General features: G+C 48.5%; 1 pseudogene; it reads right to left on the bottom strand.

Moving 5' to 3' along the window:
• LOC115124511 (procollagen-lysine,2-oxoglutarate 5-dioxygenase 2-like) overlaps positions 1-14,094 on the bottom strand; it is a 133,880-nt pseudogene that overhangs the window by 9,844 nt on the left and 109,942 nt on the right.

Below are 14,094 nucleotides of genomic sequence, written 5' to 3'. Positions count from 1 at the left end.
GGGTTGACGTAACAGGTAACAGGAGGGTTGACGTAACAGGAGGGTTGACGTAACAGGAGGGTTGACGTAACAGGAGGGTTGACGTAACAGGAGGGTTGCCGTAACAGGTAACAGGAGGGTTGACGTAACAGGAGGGTTCACGTAACAGGAGAGTTGACGTAACAGGAGGGTTGACGTAACAGGTAACAGGAGGGTTGACGTAACAGGAGGGTTGACGTAACAGCAGGGTTGACGTAACAGGAGGGTTGCCGTAACAGGTAACAGGAGGGTTGACGTAACAGGAGGGTTGACGTAACAGGAGGTTTGACGTGGCAGACAGACAGACAGACAGACAGACAGACAGACAGACAGACAGACAGACAGACAGACAGACAGACAGACAGACAGGACAGACAGACAGACAGACAGACAGATACCTTGGTGTAGTATCCGGAGAAGACTTTGAGAGTGACGGGGGATATGAACTCTCTGATGAAGTGTAGCCACTCCTTATCGTAACCGATCTGCTTCATGTGGATGTCATCGGTCGGCACGGTCTCATAGCCGCCAGTGATCCTCTTGTCCTGATAGTAAGAAACCAGGAAACAACAACAGGACATTGATAGAACCTACCAGAACCTCCTCCGTGTGGCTGTTTGAGACTGCTGTCTCCAGGGTGATGGATGTTAGGGATGATGACAGATGAGGGTGTGTGTGGGTTTAAACCTGAACGACCTGGACTTGGCAGTTACTTTTTCTCTCTCGCCAGGACCAGAAAGCCACTCAGGCGTTTCTGTTACGCTTGCTACATTAGGCAGAGATCAACCTCATGACTCACAGACACCAGGTATCTCAGAACCCCACACCTGTACTATGAACACGAGTTAATAATACAATATAGCACTACATAAACTACGCACATGAATTAAAACAGGTATCAAAACCCGTTTAATTGCTGTTTTAAAGTCAGATCTGCCAACTATATTAACAACAGCAGGGTTCAATCCAAGGGGCGCTATTTTTTTTGTATTATTATTATTTTTTATTTTACCTTTATTTAACCAGGCAAGTCAGTTAAGAACAAATTCTTATTTTCAATGACGGTCTAGGAACAGTGGGTTAACTGGTCTAGGAAAAGTGGGTTAACTGGTCTAGGAACAGTGGGTTAACTGGTCTAGGAACAGTGGGTTAACTGGTCTAGGAACAGTGGGTTAACTGGTCTAGGAACAGTGGGTTAACTGGTCTAGGAACAGTGGGTTAACTGGTCTAGGAAAAGTGGGTTAACTGGTCTAGGAACAGTGGGTTAACTGGTCTAGGAAAAGTGGGTTAACTGGTCTAGGAAAAGTGGGTTAACTGGTCTAGGAACAGTGGGTTAACTGGTCTAGGAAAAGTGGGTTAACTGGTCTAGGAACAGTGGGTTAACTGGTCTAGGAACAGTGGGTTAACTGGTCTAGGAACAGTGGGTTAACTGCCTGTTCAGGGGCAGAACGACAGATTTTGTACCTTGTCAGCTTGGGGATTTGACCTTGCAAATCTTTCGGTTACTAGTCCAACACTCTAACCACTAGGCTACCCTGCCACACCATTTTAAAGGGAATGGATGCTCTGTGAACACCAGATGAGGAAATTGCCTTTAAAATCTGCCGGCTCTGTTTTATAGCTCCGTTACTATAGCTCCGTTACCATAGCTCCGTTACTATAGCAGCTCCTTGGATTGAATCCCGGCCCTTTGAGTAATAATAACAGATCTGACTGGGTGTGTACGGAAAGGGAACAGTATGTACTATGTTTGACCTCTGACCTCGTGGTTGCCTCCAGACCAGGACCCGTAGTGTTCCATCTCCTCCACCAGCTCATCACAGGCCCGCTCCGTGAAGACCGGGAACCAGAACACATCTGGACACGGCTAGAGGAGACACACACACACACACACACACACACACACGTTTAGAAGGACGAGGCATCAGAAGACGAATCAATCTACATTTATCAACTTCAACAATTTCAATGAACTCAGGAACTCACAAACAAAATAATAACTCAGGAAGTTAGGAAGCATTAGTATATGCTACTCTATCTACATGGAGAAACACGAGGTATTGTTGAAAGACGATGAGAAAAAATAAAGGTTATTTACTCTTATAGTGTGTCTGTCCAGCACCAGACTGTATGAATGAGCTCTATAGTGTGTCTGTCCAGCTGTAGACTGTATGAATGAGCTCTATAGTGTGTCTGTCCAGCAGCAGACCGTATGAATGAGCTCTATAGTGTGTCTGTCCAGCTGTAGACTAAATTAATGAGCTCTATAGTGTGTCTGTCCAGCTGTAGACCGTATGAATGAGCTCTATAGTGTGTCTGTCCAGCAGCAGACTAAATTAATGAGCTCTATAGTGTGTCTGTCCAGCAGCAGACCGTATGAATGAGCTCTATAGTGTGTCTGTCCAGCTGTAGACTAAATTAATGAGCTCTATAGTGTATCTGTCCAGCAGCAGACTGTATGAATGAGCTCTATAGTGTGTCTGTCCAGCTGTAGATATGAATGAGCTCTATAGTGTGTCTGTCCAGCTGTAGACCGTATGAATGAGCTCTATAGTGTGTCTGTCCAGCTGCAGACCGTATGAATGAGCTCTATAGTGTGTCTGTCCAGCTGCAGACCGTATGAATGAGCTCTATAGTGTGTCTGTCCAGCTGTAGACTGTATGAATGAGCTCTATAGTGTGTCTGTACAGCTGTAGAATAAATGAATGAGCTCTATAGTGTGTCTGTCCAGCAGCAGACTAAATGGATGAGCTCTATAGTGAGTCTGTCCAGCAGCAGACTGTATGAATGAGCTCTATAGTGTGTCTGTCCAGCAGCAGACTAAATGAATGAGCTCTATAGTGTGTCTGTCCAGCAGCAGACTAAATGAATGAGCTCTATAGTGTGTCTGTCCAGCTGCAGACTGTATGAATGAGCTCTATAGTGAGTCTGTCTAGCTGCAGACCGTATGAATGAGCTCTATAGTGTCTGTCCAGCAGCAGACTGTATGAATGAGCTCTATAGTGTGTCTGTCCAGCTGCAGACCGTATGAATGAGCTCTATAGTGTGTCTGTCCAGCTGTAGACTAAATGAATGAGCTCTATAGTGTGTCTGTCCAGCAGCAGACCGTATGAATGAGCTCTATAGTGTGTCTGTCCAGCAGCAGACCGTATGAATGAGCTCTATAGTGTGTCTGTCCAGCTGCAGACCGTATAGAATCTGTCCAGCTGTAGACTGTATGAATGAGCTCTATAGTGTGTCTGTCCAGCAGCAGACCGTATGAATGAGCTCTATAGTGTGTCTGTCCAGCTGCAGACTAATATGAATGAGACTGTATGAATGAGCTCTATAGTGTGTCTGTCCAGCAGCAGACCGTATGAATGAGCTCTATAGTGTGTCTGTCCAGCTGCAGACCGTATGAATGAGCTCTATAGTGTGTCTGTCCAGCAGCAGACCGTATGAATGAGCTCTATAGTGTGTCTGTCCAGCTGTAGACCGTATGAATGAGCTCTATAGTGTGTCTGTCCAGCTGTAGACTAAATTAATGAGCTCTATAGTGTGTCTGTCCAGCTGTAGACTAAATGAATAAGCTCTATAGTGTGTCTGTCCAGCAGCAGACCGTATGAATGAGCTCTATAGTGTGTCTGTCCAGCTGCAGACCGTATGAATGAGCTCTATAGTGTGTCTGTCCAGCAGCAGACCGTATGAATGAGCTCTATAGTGTGTCTGTCCAGCTGCAGACCGTATGAATGAGCTCTATAGTGTGTCTGTCCAGCTGTAGACTGTATGAATGAGCTCTATAGTGTGTCTGTCCAGCAGCAGACCGTATGAATGAGCTCTATAGTGTGTCTGTCCAGCTGTAGACCGTATGAATGAGCTCTATAGTGTGTCTGTCCAGCTGTAGACCGTATGAATGAGCTCTATAGTGTGTCTGTCCAGCTGTAGACTGTATGAATGAGCTCTATAGTGTCTGTCCAGCTGTAGACTGTATGAATGAGCTCTATAGTGTGTCTGTCCAGCTGTAGACTGTATGAATGAGCTCTATAGTGTGTCTGTCCAGCTGTAGACCGTATGAATGAGCTCTATAGTGTGTCTGTCCAGCAGCAGACTAAATGAATGAGCTCTATAGTGTGTCTGTCCAGCTGTAGACTAAATGAATGAGCTCTATAGTGTGTCTGTCCAGCAGCAGACCGTATGAATGAGCTCTATAGTGTGTCTGTCCAGCAGCAGACTGTATGAATGAGCTCTATAGTGTGTCTGTCCAGCAGCAGACCGTATGAATGAGCTCTATAGTGTGTCTGTTTGAATTCTATAGTGTGTCTGTCCAGCCAGCTGCAGACCGTATGAATGAGCTCTATAGTGTGTCTGTCCAGCTGCAGTCCAGCTCAAATTGTTGTAAAGTGTGTCTGTCCAGCTGTAGACTAAAAATACCAAATGCCTTGTAAAAGTCTATAAATAAAATAAAGCTATCTTCCATAATGAATGAGTCCAATACTAGTCGAACTATTATTACTATAGCCCTTCATAAAACCAGTCTGTCCAGCTGTAAAGATGGACTAAATGAATCTCCAATTTTCTAACATCATAGTCTTTGTTTGTCTGTCCAGCAGCAGACTGTATGAATGAGGGCTCTATAGTGTGTCTGTCCAGCAGCAGACTGTATGAATGAGCTCTATAGTGTGTCTGTCCAGCAGCAGACCGTATGAATGAGCTCTATAGTGTGTCTGTCCAGCTGTAGACCATATGAATGAGCTCTATAGTGTGTCTGTCCAGCAGCAGACTAAATGGATGAGCTCTATAGTGAGTCTGTCCAGCAGCAGACTGTATGAATGAGCTCTATAGTGTGTCTGTCCAGCAACAGACTGTATGAATGAGCTCTATAGTGTGTCTGTCCAGCTGTAGACTGTATGAATGAGCTCTATAGTGTGTCTGTCCAGCAGCAGACTAAATGAATGAGCTCTATAGTGTGTCTGTCCAGCTGCAGACCGTATGAATGAGCTCTATAGTGTGTCTGTCCAGCAGCAGTTTACGTCCTGCTGTGCTTTTCTGTTGTAGTGTATTGGTGCATGCTATCACCGTATGAATGAGCTCTATAGTGTGTCTGTCCAGCTGTAGACCGTATGAATGAGCTCTATAGTGTGTCTGTCCAGCTGTAGACTGTATGAATGAGCTCTATAGTGTCTGTCCAGCTGTAGACCGTATGAATGAGCTCTATAGTGTGTCTGTCCAGCAGCAGACTAAATGAATGAGCTCTATAGTGTGTCTGTCCAGCAGCAGACTAAATTAATGAGCTCTATAGTGTGTCTGTCCAGCAGCAGACTAAATGAATGAGCTCTATGTAACCTGAACAGAGCTGTGTGCACACACCTCTTCTGTCCAGTTCTCTGTGAAGATGCGTGTGTCTGTCCTGGGACTGTAATGATGTATTTCTCCTTCCAGTCCTGGTACATGGATCTGTCCAGAGAGACATATAACGATATCTTGGAGAGACAGAGTGAGAGAGAGAGAAGATGAAGAATGAGATTTTAGAGTCCAGAGTTTGGGGGATAGATGGATGAGACAGAGGCAGATGGGTATCATGACACAACCCAGAATCCAGCTGTCAGTAAATCACAGATCCTTATCAGCTGTCCAGCTGCAAGCAGAGTTCAGCAAGACAAATGTTTTATTTACTACAAACAATACAGACAAATGAGCTATAGTGTCTGTCAGCTGACACTGTAAAACATATTTAAAAAAATAACAAAAGTAGCTGGAGGACCTACCATTGACTGATTTTCAAATATTTCCAGCAGCAGACAAATCACTGTTATAGTGTGTCCAGCGTGACTGTATGAATGAGTTGGCTGTGGATACTAGCCTGAAACTCATGGCGGTTTGTAAGCTGTAGACATGAATGAGCATTCCTGTCCAGCTGGACAGAGAAAGTCAAATTAGCCTGTCCACAATGCTCAGAGCATTAAGCTGTAGAATGAGTACATCTGCATTAGTTGAGCTTACAGCTGTTTTCCAGCAAACTGAATAAAACAGAACAACCCAGCTGGACTCCTGATTGAGTGAGTTTCTGTCCAGAAAGACTAAACAATGAGAACTCACATGTCAATTAGCTGCAACACTGGGATATTAATGGGGTGTGTCTGTCCAGAGGAAGAGCTCTATAGGCAGGGAGGAGGGGACATGGTAGGGGGAGGGACAGGGAGGTCCAGCTGCAGGGAAGGGACTTGGTAATGAGTGAGGGAGACTATATGAATGAGCTCTATAGTGAGTCTGTCCAGAGCAGACTAAATGAATGAGCTCTATAGTGTCAGGGAGGGGACATGATGTGTCTGTCCAGGGAGGGACAGGAAGGGGACATGATAGGGGAGGAGGGACAGGGAGGGAGGGAAGGGACTTGGTATGGGGAGGGAGGGACAGGGAGGGACATGATAGGGGAGGGAGAGGACATGATAGGGAGGGTGGAACAGGGAGGGGACATGATAGGGAGAGGGAGGGACAGGGAGGGACATGATAGGGAGAGGGAGGGACAGGGAGGGGACATGATTTAAAAAGATAACAAAAAAAGGGAGGAGGAGGGGACATGGTAGGGAGAGGGAGGGAAACAGGGAGGGGACATGAACATTCTAGGGGAGAGGGACAGGGAGGGGACATGGTTAGGTTTAGAGGAGGGACAAACTGAGGGGACATGATAGGGAAGGGACAAGGAGGGAGGGGACATGGTAGGGAGAGGAGGGACAGGGAGGGGACATGGTAGGGACAGGGAGGGTGGGACAGGGACAGGAGGGGACATGATAGGGGAGGGGGACAAGGGAGGGAGGGACATGGTAGGGAGGGAGGGACAGGGAGGGGACATGATAGGGGGAGGGAGAGGACATGGTAGGGAGGGTGGGACAGGGAGGGGACATGGTAGGGAGAGGAGGGACAGGGAGGAGGGGGACATGGTATAGGGAGAGGGGAGGGGACATGGGGGAAGGGACAAGGAGGGAGGGACATGGTAGGGAAGGGAGGGGACATGGTAGGGAGAGGGAGGGACAGGGAGGGGACATGATAGGGAGAGGGAGGGACAGGAGGGAGGGGACATGGTAGGGAGAGGGAGGGACAGGATAGGGACATGATAGGGAGGAGGGACATGGTAGGGAGAGGGAGGGACATGGTAGGGAGAGGGAGGGACAGGGAGGGGACATGGTAGGGAGAGGGAGGGGACATGATAGGGAAGGGACAAGGAGGGGGGACATGGTAGGGAGAGGGAGGGACATGGAAGGGAAGGGGACATGGTAGGGGGAGGGAGAGGGAGGGAGGGGGGGACATGGTAGGGAAGGGACAAGGAGGGAGGGGACATGGTAGGGGAAGGGAGGGACATGGTAGGGAGAGGGAGGGACAGGGAGGGGACATGATAGGGGAAGGGACAAGGAGGGAGGGGGGACATGGTAGGGACAGGGAGGGGACATGATAGGGGAAGGGACAAGGAGGGAGGGGACATGGTAGGGAGAGGGAGGGGACATGATAGGGAAGGGACAAGGAGGGAGGGGACATGGTAGGGAGAGGGAGGGACAGGAGGGACATGATAGGGGAAGGGACAAGGAGGGAGGGGACATGGTAGGGAGAGGGAGGGAAAGGGAGGGGAGGGGACATGGTAGGGGAGGGAGAGGGAGGGGGAGGGGACATGATAGGGGAAGGGACAAGGAGGGAGGGGACATGGTAGGGAGAGGGAGGACATGGTAGGGAGGCGGAGGGAAAGGGAGGGCACATGATAGGGGGAGGGAGGGCGTCTGGCGTTGCACTGTGGGGGGAGGAGGAAGGACGCAGCTGAACTGGACCCACTCTCAGACTTGGCTTTCTGTCTTTTCCCAGAATGCTGACCAGCTGGGAGGTTTGGCTTGTTTGGGATTTCAGACCATCTGTTCCTAACACAAATTATTTCTCCAAATAATGATTTATGCTTTTATTGAAGTGGTTTTAGGAGGGAGTTTGTACTGATGGTGTTGTCCTGATAGTCTAGGTCTGATCAGCTAGCCTAGTGTGAGACGGTCAGAGCGTTGGGGATGGGTTTAGGGAGAGAAGCTTCTCACATGTATAGATCTGAAGAGGGGAGGGGAATAAGCATCATGACTGCTGGGAACCTGCAGGTGAAAATTACTATGGCTCCACGACTATAGTAGCTCCGCGACTATAGTATCTACGTGACTATAGTAGCTCAGAGACTATAGTATCTACGTGACTATAGTAGCTCCGCGACTATAGTAGCTCAGCGACAATAGTAGCTCCACGACTATAGTAGCTCCGTTACTATAGCTCCGTTACCATAGTAGCTCTGTGACTATAGTAGCTCCGTGACTATAGTAGCTCCATTACTATAGTAGCTCCGTGGCTATAGTAGCCCCGCGACTATAGTAGCTCGGCGACTATAGCTCCGTGACTATAGTAGTTCTGTTACTATAGCTCCGTGACTATAGTAGCTCCGTGACTATAGCAGCTCCGTGACTATAGCTCCGTGACTATAGCTCCGCGACTATAGTAGCTCCGTGACTATAGCTCCGTGACTATAGTAGCTCTGTTACTATAGTATCTCCGCGACTATAGCTACGTTACTATAGCTCCGTGACTATAGCTCCGTTACTATAGCAGCTCCGTGACTATAGCAGCTCTGTGACCATAGCAGCTCCGTGACTATAGTAGCTCCGTGATTATAGTAGCTACGTGACCATAGCTCTGTGACTATAGCAGCTCTGTGACTATAGCAGTTCCGTTACTATAGTAGCTCTGTGACTATAGCAGCTCTGTGACTATAGCAGTTCCGTTACTATAGTAGCTCTGTGACTATAGCAGCTCCGTGACTATAGCAGCTCCGTGACTATAGCAGCTCCGTGACTATAGCAGCTCCGTGACTATAGCAGCTCCGTGACTATAGTGGCTACGTGATTATAGTAGCTACGTGACCATAGCTACGTTACTATAGTAGCTCCGTGACTATAGCAGCTCCGTGACTATAGCAGCTCCGTGACTATAGCAGCTCCGTGACTATAGCAGCTCCGTGACTATAGCAGCTCCGTGACTATAGTAGCTCCGTTACTATAGTAGCTCCGTTACTATGGTAGCTACGTGACTATAGTAGCTCCGTGACTATAGCAGCTCCGTGACTATAGCAGCTCCGTGACTATAGTAGCTCCGTTACTATGGTAGCTACGTGACTATAGTAGCTCCGTGACTATAGCAGCTCCGTGACTATAGCAGCTCTGCGACTATGGCTCCGCGACTATACCTCCGTTACTATAGCTCTCACGGACTGATACACTACATACACAAACTATGTGGACACCCCTTCAAATTAGTGGATTCGGCTATTTCAGCAACACCCGTTGTTGAAAGTTGCATAAAATCGAGCAGACAGACATGCAATCTCCATAGAGAAACACTGACAGTATAATGGCTTTATTGAAGAGCTCAATGACTTTCAACGTGGCACCGTCATAGGATGCCACCTTTTCAACAAGTCAGTTTGTCAAATTTCTGCCCTGCTAGAGCTGCCCTGGTCAACTGTAAGTGCTGTTATTGTGAAGTGGAAATGTCTAGGAGCAACAACGGCTCACCTGCTAAGTGGTAGGCCACACAAGCTCCCAGAACGGGGCCGCCGAGTGCTGAAGCGTGTAGCACGTAAACATTTTCTGTCCTCGGTTGCAACACTCACTACAGAGTTCCAAACTGCCTGTGGAAGCAACGTCAGCACAAGAACTGTTCGTCGGGATCTTCATGAAATGGGTTTCCAAGGCCGAGCAGCCGCACACAAGCCTAAGATCACCATGCGCAATGCTAAGCATCGGCTAGAGTGTAAAGCTCGCTGCTATTGGACTCTGGAGCAGTGGAAACTGTAGTGATGAATCGCACTTCATCTTGCAGTCCAGCGGATGAATCTGGGTTGGCGGATGCCAGGAGAACGCTACCTGCCCCAATGCATAGTGCCAACTGTAAAGTTTGGTGGAGGAGGAGTAATGTTCTGGGGCTGTTTTTCATGGTTCAGGCCCCTTAATTCCAGGGAAGGGAAATCTTAACGATACAATTACATTCTAGATGATTCTGTGCTTCCAACTTTGTGGCAACAGTTTGGGGAAGGCCCTTTCCTGTTTCAGCATGACAATGCCCCTGTGCACAAAGTGAGGTCCATACAGAAATGGTTTGTCGAGATTGGTGAGGAAGAAGTTGACTGGCCGGCACAGAGCCCTGACCTCAACCCCATTGAACACATTTGGGATGAATTGGAGCGCCGACTGCGAGCCGGGCCTAATCGCACCAACATCAGTGCCTGACCTCACTAATGCTAGTGTGGTTGAATGGAAGCAAGTTCCCGTAGCAATGTGCCAGCATCTTGTGGAAATCCTTCCCAGAAGACTGGAGGCTGTTATAGCAGCAAAGGGGGGACCAACTCCATATTAATGGCAATAATTAGGTGTCCACATACTTTAGTGTATATCTGATCGTTATTCTCCTGTTATTCTCCCGTTATTCTCCTGCTAAGTACTCCTTGAGGGGCGGGAGGAACTACAAGAGATTCCTCAGTCTCTAACTCATCACAGGCAGAAGGTTAACATCCAATTTTCAAAAGGGCTGTGGAGATACACAGCTTTATCTCTATTGGTTTGGCTCATCTAAGAGACCTCGGCAGACTTCCTGAAAGAAATCACTACTATCTCTGGAGATGATTCAATACTTTATGTTTATATCATCATTTATCAAATAAATAGCTCTAGAAAGGGGGATATTGTAATGCTTTGATGGAAAAACATGTCCATTGGAATTCAGGTACTGAATTTTCCATTTTTGGGGGGATGGCTGGACAAAGGTTCTACGTTGGGCTGGACAAAGGTTCTACGTCGGGCTGGACAAAGGTTCTACGTTGGGCCGGACAAAGGTTCTACGATGGGCCGGACAAAGGTTCTACGATGGGCCGGACATAGGTTCTACGATGGGCCGGACATAGGTTCTACGATGGGCCGGACATAGTTTCTACGATGGACCGGACATAGGTTCTACGATGGACCGGACATAGGTTCTACGATGGGCCGGACATAGGTTCTACGATGGGCCGGATATAGGTTCTACGATGGGCCGGACATAGGTTCTACGATGGGCCGGACATAGATTATACGATGGGCCGGACATAGGTTCTACGATGGGCCAGACATAGGTTTTACGATGGGCCGGACATAGGTTCTACGATGGGCCGGACATAGGTTCTACGATGGACCGGACATAGGTTCTACGATGGGCCGGACATAGGTTCTACGTTGGGCCGGACATAGGTTCTACGATGGGCCGGATATAGGTTCTACGATGGGCCGGACATAGGTTCTACGATGGGCCGGACATAGGAAATGGTTATCTATACAAAGTAGAATAATGAAAGCTGTTAAAAACCTTTGGGACTCTGAGCATATGGAATGTTTCCGGGTTGGGGGAGTCTTTCTCTCTGTGATTGGTCTAAAAGAGAGGGAAAAGCACGATGTAAATGGTGTAACGGTACGTTTTGTCAGAGAGAGAGAGCTTGGTAGACAGGTAGGTAAGATGTAACATACAGGAGGAGGAGGCATGGGAAGGAGAGGACATGAGCTGCATGATGAAGACCAAGACTCCCTCCGAAGCTGGTGTTTTGGTAGTTATTATCTTAGTGAGTGTTGCATGCTGGGACAGAGTGAAGCGATGCAGAGGTGCATACACTCAGAGCAGGAGCTCTGTGGTAGTACGTGTTAGCATGGGGTGACACGTGACAAAGTCTACAGGGCAAACGGAAGTAACAAAACACAGTTTAGAAGACAGCCAGACATTACCACATGGTCACATGACAGAGGAGAGGAGAGAACAGGAGGAGGGAGACCGAGAGAGGACCGGAGAGGAGAGGGGAGGAGGAAAGACGGGAGGAGGGGAGAGGTAAGGGAGACTGAGAGAGGAGAGGAGAGGAGAGGAGAGGAGAGGAGAGGAGAGGAGAGGAGAGGAGAGGAGAGGAGAGGAGAGGAGAGGAGAGGAGAGGAGAGGGAGACCGAGAGAGGAGAGGAGAGGGAGACTGGGAGAGGAGAAGAGGGAGACTGGGAGAGGAGAAGAGGGGAGAGGGGAGAGGGGAGGGGAGGGAGACTGGGAGAGGAGAGGAGAGGAAGACTGGGAGAGGAGAAGAGGGGAGAGGAGAGGGAGACTGGGAGAGGAGAAGAGGAGAGAGGAGAGGGAGACAGGGAGAGGAGAAGAGGGGATAAGGGATGGAGAGTGGGAGAGGAGAGGAGAGAAGAGAAGAGAAGAGAGGAGAGGGAGACCGGGAGAGGAGAGAGGGAGACTGGGAGAGGAGAGGGGAGAGGGAGACTGGGAGAGGAGATGAGGGAGACTGGGAGAGGAGAGGACAGGAGAGGGGAAAGGGGAGGGAGACTGGGAGAGGAGAGGACAGGAGAGGGGAAAGGGGAGGGAGACTGGGAGAGAAGAGAAAGAGAGGAGAGAAAGAGAGGAGGACCGAGAGAGGACAAGAGAGGAGAGGGGAGGAGAGAGAGAGGAGGGGAGAGGAGGACCGAGAGAGGACAGGAGAGGAGAAGGGAGGAGAGGAGAGGAGAGAGGGGAGAGGAGGACCAAAAGAGGACAGGAGAGGAGAGGGGAGGAGAGGAGAGAGAGACTGGGAGAGGAGAGGAGAGGAGAGGAGAGAGAGAGGGGAGAGGAGGAGAGGAGGCCCTGAACCTGAACACACAACAGAGGCTGTTGTAAACAGACAAGATCATGCCTTAAGGAAGACAGACAGACAGACAGACAGACAGACAGACAGACAGACAGACAGACAGACAGACAGACAGACTGACAGCACATGGAGACAGACAGACAGAGAAAACAGACAGCACATGGAGACAGACAGACAGAGAAACAGAGACAGAGACAGACAGCACGTGGAGACAGAGAAAGAGACAGACAGACAGCACATGGAGACAGACCGACAGTGAAACAGAGACAGAGACAGACAGACAGCACGTGGAGACAGAGAAAGAGACAGACAGACAGACAGACAGAGAAACAGAGACAGACAGACAGCACGTGGAGACAGACAGACAGACAGACAGTGTACAGACAGACAGACAGACAGACAGACAGTGTACAGACAGACAGACATACAGTGTACAGACAGACAGACAGACAGACAGACAGACAGACAGACAGACAGACAGACAGACAGTGTACAGGATACCACAGCACAATGAGACAGACAGACAGACAGACAGACAGACAGACAGACAGACAGACAGACAGACAGACAGACAGACAAGACAGACAGACAGACAGACAGACAGACAGACAGACAGACAGACAGACAGACAGACAGACAGACAGACAGACAGTGTACAGGATACCACAGCACAATGAGACACAGAGACCCGGAGACCCTACATTACAGAATACTGGCCTTTGTTCTCTGGAGACTGTAGCATTCAGATACATATACACGGAGTATACAAAACATTAGGAACACCTGCTCCTTCCCTGACAGACTGACCAGTTCAATCCAGGATAAAACTATTGATGTCACTTGTTAAATCCACTTCAGTCAGTGTAGATGAAGGGGAGGAAACAGGTTAAAGAATGATTTTTAAGCCTTGAGACAATTGAGACATGGATTGTGTATATCTGCCATCTGAGGGTGAATGGGCAAGAGAAAATATTGAAGTGCCCTTGAATGAGTTATGGTAGTAGGTGCCAGGTGCACCAATTTGAGTGTCAAGAACTACAATGTTGCTGTGTTTTTCACACTCAACAGTTCCCTGTGTGTATCAAGAATGGCCCGCCACCCAAAGGACATCCAGTAAACTTGACACAACTGTGGGAAGCATTGGAGTCAACATGACCCAGCATTCCTGTGGAACACCTTGTAGAGTCCATGCTGCGAAGAATTCAGGCTGTTCTGAAGGCAAACGGGGAGGCGGTGCAATGCAATTAGGAAGGTGTTCTTAATGTTTTGTAAACTCAGGGTAGATACTGTACATATAGCATAACCTAACCTAACATCAGCTAACCTAACATAACATAAGCTAACCTAACTTAACATAACCTAACCTAACATCAGCTAACCTAACATAACATAACCTAACA

Source organism: Oncorhynchus nerka, linkage group LG22 (genome assembly GCF_034236695.1).
Source record: "Oncorhynchus nerka isolate Pitt River linkage group LG22, Oner_Uvic_2.0, whole genome shotgun sequence".
Taxonomy (NCBI): domain Eukaryota; kingdom Metazoa; phylum Chordata; class Actinopteri; order Salmoniformes; family Salmonidae; genus Oncorhynchus; species Oncorhynchus nerka.
The sequence above is the reverse complement of the archived record's forward strand: the minus strand, read 5'-3'. Positions and strand labels throughout refer to the sequence as shown.